The following is a 6195-nucleotide window of genomic DNA, read 5'->3' as shown; positions in this document are numbered from 1 at the left end:
AATTTGTTCTTCTGTCCTTGATTGGGAAATATGTGAAGCGGGAATCAGGCTCATTAATACCAATGAGAGATGTTGAGTTGAGTCTATTTTTCAATTCACTTAGCTTTCTTTTAAAAAATTGAGAGGTTTGTCTTTGTCACATGGTTTGTCATGATTAATCAGATATATTGGATGGGCAAATGGTTTAATAGCTATTACTATTTGTCATATCAGAGATGACTTATCATCCGTTATAAATGTCTGAATGTGTAAAATTAGTTTAACTGGGTCTGACTGGTGTTAAAGAAAGTTAGTTATTAGAGCAATGAATTTGTAAAGGTGTTTCATAGTACAGGATTGGAGGGACATATAGCTATATTCTGAATCTGGTAGAATGTTTGAGCCTGAGAGTTCTGAGATGCAGTAGAGCTAAAACCAATCAGGTATCTACTTTAAATCTGATGCCAATAAAGTGAGCAATGAGGAGCAAGAGGTCACTGAGTTGTCTAAAATTGCATCTGATCCATAGCCTAAGCCAGAAAGGGAGCATAAAAAATGAGATTGGCCCCAAAATGGACCCTGTACATATATCCCAGGAGAAATTCAGTCTCAAATACACAAACACACACACACACACACACACACACACACACACACAAACACACACATACAGATCTATATCTACATACACAAAAACATGTATATTTATACATATCTATGTCTCTATTTCTCTGAGTATATCATTTATCTATCTGTCCATCATCTTTCTATCATCTATGTATCTATCTATTGACCCTTCATATTTGTTAGGATGTTAGCATATAAGAATTGAATTGAAAATGCCTTTATTCCTCTCATATAACTATTCCATCAAGAGGTTTAGTTTAAGGGACAGCTAGGTGTTGCAGTGCATAGAGTACCAGTCCTTGAGTCAGGAGTACCTGAGTTCAAATCTGACCTAAGACACTTAATAATTACCTAGCTGTGTGGCCTTGGGCAAGCCACTTAACCCCATTGCCTAGCAAAAACTAAAAACAAAACAAAACAAAACAAAACAAAAAGGTTTAGGTGAGGTGAATGATAAGATAACAATCATGCTGGTCATAAAGTCATGAACAAGGATATTATCTTCCCCAAAAGGAAATGGGAAATCAGGGTATTTGTTAATTTTTCAATCTTTTATTTCCTAACTTTGCAGTTCTATTCAAAGTCTATTTTTTGTATGTATAAATACTTTTCATAAATACAAAACTCATTTTGTTTTATTTTTAAGGATAGTCTTAAGAAATAATTAAAAATAATGAGAAAAACATACTGGTTAACATAACTACACTAAAGTAATGATATGTCCTAGAGGATGTGATATCTTCTAGTAATTCTGTCCCTCTTAGGAAAAGATATACTTTTGTACTAGATTGCTTACTTTCTTCCTCATGATATTTTACACAGAGTTAGTATTAAATGAAGCAAATGTCTCTGAAATTAGAGAGGTCTTACTGACCTTTTTGATTTTAGATATCACTCCATATTTTTCACATTTTTTCCATTTACTTGGATTCTGGGTTCTAGTCCTAACTATTTCAAGTCATCCCTACTCCATTGTTGTATATTCCTGATTTTGACAATCTAATATCCTTCTGAGTATTCTTTTACCTCTCTGATAATTATTTTATTTCTGCTTCCTGTTAATCTTATTAATAATTAATTTTCATATGTTATAAGTTTCTGTCCCCTCACCCACCCAAGTCTTTTCCCTCAAAAATTTTTCAATATTTAACATAGGAACCAATTTTACTTAATCCTGTGATTACAACCATCATCTGTTTGCAGACAACACCCACATCTTTTGTTTACTCTGTCTTTCTACACTGTCAAGTCTCAAAGGTTTCAAATTAGTACTTCTTTTTTTATATTTATTTATTTTTTCATCCATATGTACATGTATATTTTTAGGCTACAAAATTTTCTTCCATCCTCCCTTCCCACCCCCACCCCTACAGCTAGGCTAGCATTGTACATATATGTTTTTGATAAACATATTTACAGATTTGTCATTTGTATTATGAGGAATTGAGTAAAGGAAAAAGATACATAAGAGATAATTTTTATAAATTGATCATCAGATTCAGAATGGTTGTTTTTTTTGTTTCATTTTGTTTTGTTTTTCCTCCACTGTATGGGGATAACATTGTCCATAACTAGTCTAATACAGCTATCCTAGCTCTCTGAACTGCTGAGAGGAGCTACTTCCATCAAGGCTGATCATCTCACAATGTTGTTGTTAATGTGTACACTGTTTTCTTGGTTCTTTCCTTCTCTCAGCATCAGGTCCTGTAACTCATTCCATGCTTCTCTAGAATCTGACCATTTCTGATTTCTTATGGAACAACAAAATTCCATGGTATTCATGTACCATAACTGGTTTAACCATTCACCAATTGGTGGACATCCCCTCAATTCCCAATTCTTTGTCACTACAAAAAGAACTGCAATGAATATGTTGGAATGTGTGAGATTTTCCCATTTTTTATAATTTCATCTGCATATAGGTCTAGAATTGGAATTGCTAGGTCAATGGCAATGAACATTTTTATTGCTCTTTGAGCATAGTCCCATATTGCTCTCCAAAAAGGTTGGGTTTGTTCCCAACTCCACCAGTAATGCATCAATGTCCTAATCTTCCCATAACCTCTCCAACATTGATCATTTTCCTTTTTGCTCATATTGACCAATCTGATAGTTGTGAGGTGAGACTTCACTGTTATTTTAATTTACATTTCTCTAAACAATAATGATTTGGAACATTTTTTTCATGATTTTATATAGCTTGAATTTCTTCATTTGATAACTGTAGATTCATAGCCTTTGACAATTTATCAATTGGGGAACCAAATTAGTATTTCAGTCTGCCTTCTAGAGTGATGTCTTGAATGAAATTTCCCTTCAAGACCTCAAACTAATCTTGATCAAAATTTGGATCTCTACTTAGTCTTCCTTCACCTCCCCCCACCCCTTTCTTCTCAATGATATGCTTCACGAATTTGCGTGTCATCCTTGTGCAAGGGCCATGCTAATCTTCTCTGTATCGTTCCAATTTTAGTATATGTGCTGCCGAAGTGAGCACTCCTCTCAATGATAATACTAATAACTAAGTCTGTTGTGTTTGAAATCTTGGAATTTTTAAAAAATTTTTTTCCTCTCCATATCTCCTTTTCACATTCTGTTGATTCTGCCTTCCATCAGGTAATTTGTCTTTAAGCACTTCAACAGTTCATTATTGAGTACATATTGAATTTTTGGAATTGGTTTATCTGGGGCACATAAAGACCTTAATAAAAGGACTGAATCATTTCCTAATGATTTATGTACCCCTGGGGGTGGAGCCAAGATGGCAACATGAAACCCCAAATCATCATTATAGAATTCAAAGTCCTCTGTAGTCAGGTATTATGCCTACATTTTCACTTTTATGTTATATTCTTCCTTGACAAACACTACATTATGCAGCAGTCAGAATCAATCTCATGTATACTCATTCATTCAAACACAGAGAAATATACATAATTCAAGCTCTACTCATGTTCTTTCTCCATAATACAACCTTCTACTCTTCTTCAGGATTCATTTAGTTCTTCTTTAAATTCTAGGTTAAATTCCACTATGAATCTTCTCTGAGTTCCTCAGTCAGTAGGAATTATGTTTTTTTTTTTTTTCCCTCATGGACCATAAAGAGGACTTTACACTTCTCATATATAGCTGACATATGTTCCTTTGTATGCAATTCTCTTTTGAGGTTTTTGATTCCTCTTTTATACTATAAGCTCCATGAACACCTAGGATAAATCAAAAAGCTATCTCCCCAGCACCAAGTCCAAAATTAAATGTCTAAGAAATGGTTATTGAATTTAATTGTCAGTAATAAACAGAACTACTTTTTTCTGTACTCAATATTGCTTTCTTAGAAGTCAAATAAGATCATTTCAAATACATATTTCAAGGAAACATATTGGTTCAGTTGTCCAGAATGACATTGGGAGTTATTTCCACATGGAATTCCCCAGGACTTGATTAGACTTTTATTTCTCATAAGACTATCATTAGTCTTGGAAAGTCTGTAATTAGAACTTGGGGACAATCACCTATTTTATCTTTCTGCTATCTTCTTGAAGAAGACTTTCCAAATTGAGGAAAGGTGAACTGACATTTAATTTGGCTAGTCTAACCCTCAAGAGAAGTTTTCCCTGAAAAAAATGAATTCTGTAATGGGAAATAAAAAAACAAACTATAAAATGTTCAGTAAATTTCAAGATTATTAAGGAAAATTCCTACTTTAGATAGATTGTTTCCCATCTAGAGAAAAAAATTCTGGTAGCTTTGGGATATGTAAATCATTGGCCAACATGCTGCCTATGCAGTCCAGGCCTTGCTTTTGTAGAGTTTTGCTTTCTCCTTTATGTCCATGTTCTGACTTAGCAGTAGTTTGTTCCTGACCCAGTTTTGCCTTTTGACCTGGTGTTCCCAGGGTTCACACTTGTTTGGGGTTAGATTCCTCCCAGCTGGCTTGCTATCCAGCTGCCAGGACCTCTGCTGTTGTCAAGTTGTTGGGACCTGGATTACTCTGTGGCTAAAAGCCTTCTGCGGGCTTTCCTGCTCTCCTGCCTCCTGGGCTTTACTTCCCCTTTGCCCCCAAAGAGAAAGACCTTCATTGAATATCCTTCATGATGTCTACAATTGAAAACTTCTTTGAATCTTCTCTTTTTCTTGGTGGGATCTTTAACTTGAATTTCAGAATAGAAGTTTCATTCATCTTTGGTTGGGAAAAGCTCTGGGAGCATGCTAGTTTCACACTGCCATCTTGGCTCCACCCCCAGGAATACATAAATCATGAGGATATAATTCAATCCTTTTCTTAAGGTCTTTCTCTATCCCAGACAAACCAATTCCAGAAATTCAGTATGGACTTAAAATTCAAATTTCTAAGATTACTGGTTATTTTCCATTAATAATTTACAGGAACTCTTTGGCAGATTCTTTAATTTTTCAAATAATTCAGATTATCCATTCATCTTTCTAGGGAATAACACCCATGGAGAAGGGTACTTCCAATCCTTTTACCACCCTTTCCTTCCTCAGAGAAACTTTTAAGGTAGAACATGTGAGAGGTATAGGGCATCTGAATAGCAGTGTTCCACAGACCACCAATTGAACTTCCACCTGAAATCACCCTTCAAGTGTACAGCTCTTATGGAAATACAACTAGACAACTAACTGATTAGGTGCTGCTCCTATTTCCTTAATAACTAATATTACTAAATACCTACAAAATAAAATTCTTACCACCAAAATCCCTGGCACTATCAATGGTTTCAACATAAGAAATGGTTATGCCTTTATTAGTAGAAATAGCATTATGGAAGATGTATTAGCATCTACTCTGCTCCTATACCCTGAAAGACTATATTACTTATAGCTGAAATCTTCTATATGAGTTATCTCTCTCTATGAGGAAGTGAATTTCTTGAAAGCAGGTATTGCCTTATGGACATTACTACAGGATTCAGTAGATACCTTGTACAAAACCACAGTAGCAGAAATGCCCATGGTCTATACAAGCATTGAGGAGGTTGACTTGGTTGGATTGGAAGGTACATGTTGGGGACAATAGAAAATCAGTTTGAAGTAGTGGGATTGTACTCCAACAATGAAGACTTTTTAAGCCAAACATTGAAGTTTAGATTTGATACAATGGTGGTAAAGGAAATTGCATCTTGAAGTCTTGTGAAAGATGGAAAATGTGGTCTGAAACCATTCTTAATACCAATTCGTTTTGACAGGTTATCCCCAAAACAAAACTGGTATAGGAAACTCTTCTTTTGCTCTTGTGAGGTGTTAGACTACATCAGTAATTATTTCTCACTCTCTTGTGTCCCTCTCTCTTTTTTCTTAAAGTGTTTTAGCCTTGGTAAAGGCTAAAAATAATTATTTAAAATAATAAACCAATTGTGAATGCAAATAATTTTCACATTTTCATCCCTGGTCAGACATTTCTAAAGAAGATAATATTGATAGATGTGTTTTTTCCCCACCAGAGAATTGCAGGAATTTAAGTTAACAAATCTCAAAAAAAGCACCAGAATATATTCTACTACCAATAAATCCTGCCGCCCTAGAAACAACATTGGACTAAAAAATGATTATCAAGCTTATAACAATCCT

At 34.7% G+C, this 6195-nt stretch overlaps 1 non-coding gene across 1 annotated transcript; it reads right to left on the bottom strand.

Annotated features, from left to right (window-relative positions):
* Window positions 1-2996: 2996 nt before the first annotated feature.
* LOC141510386 (U6 spliceosomal RNA) lies at window positions 2997-3103 on the bottom strand. The gene has a single exon (XR_012474881.1). It is a non-coding gene; the product is annotated as a U6 spliceosomal RNA (small nuclear RNA).
* Window positions 3104-6195: the final 3092 nt, after the last annotated feature.

The sequence above is a fragment of the Macrotis lagotis genome, chromosome 1 (assembly GCF_037893015.1).
Source record: "Macrotis lagotis isolate mMagLag1 chromosome 1, bilby.v1.9.chrom.fasta, whole genome shotgun sequence".
In the NCBI taxonomy this organism is placed as follows: domain Eukaryota; kingdom Metazoa; phylum Chordata; class Mammalia; order Peramelemorphia; family Peramelidae; genus Macrotis; species Macrotis lagotis.
Note: the sequence above shows the minus strand (reverse complement) of the source record. Positions and strands in the feature narration are given on the sequence as shown.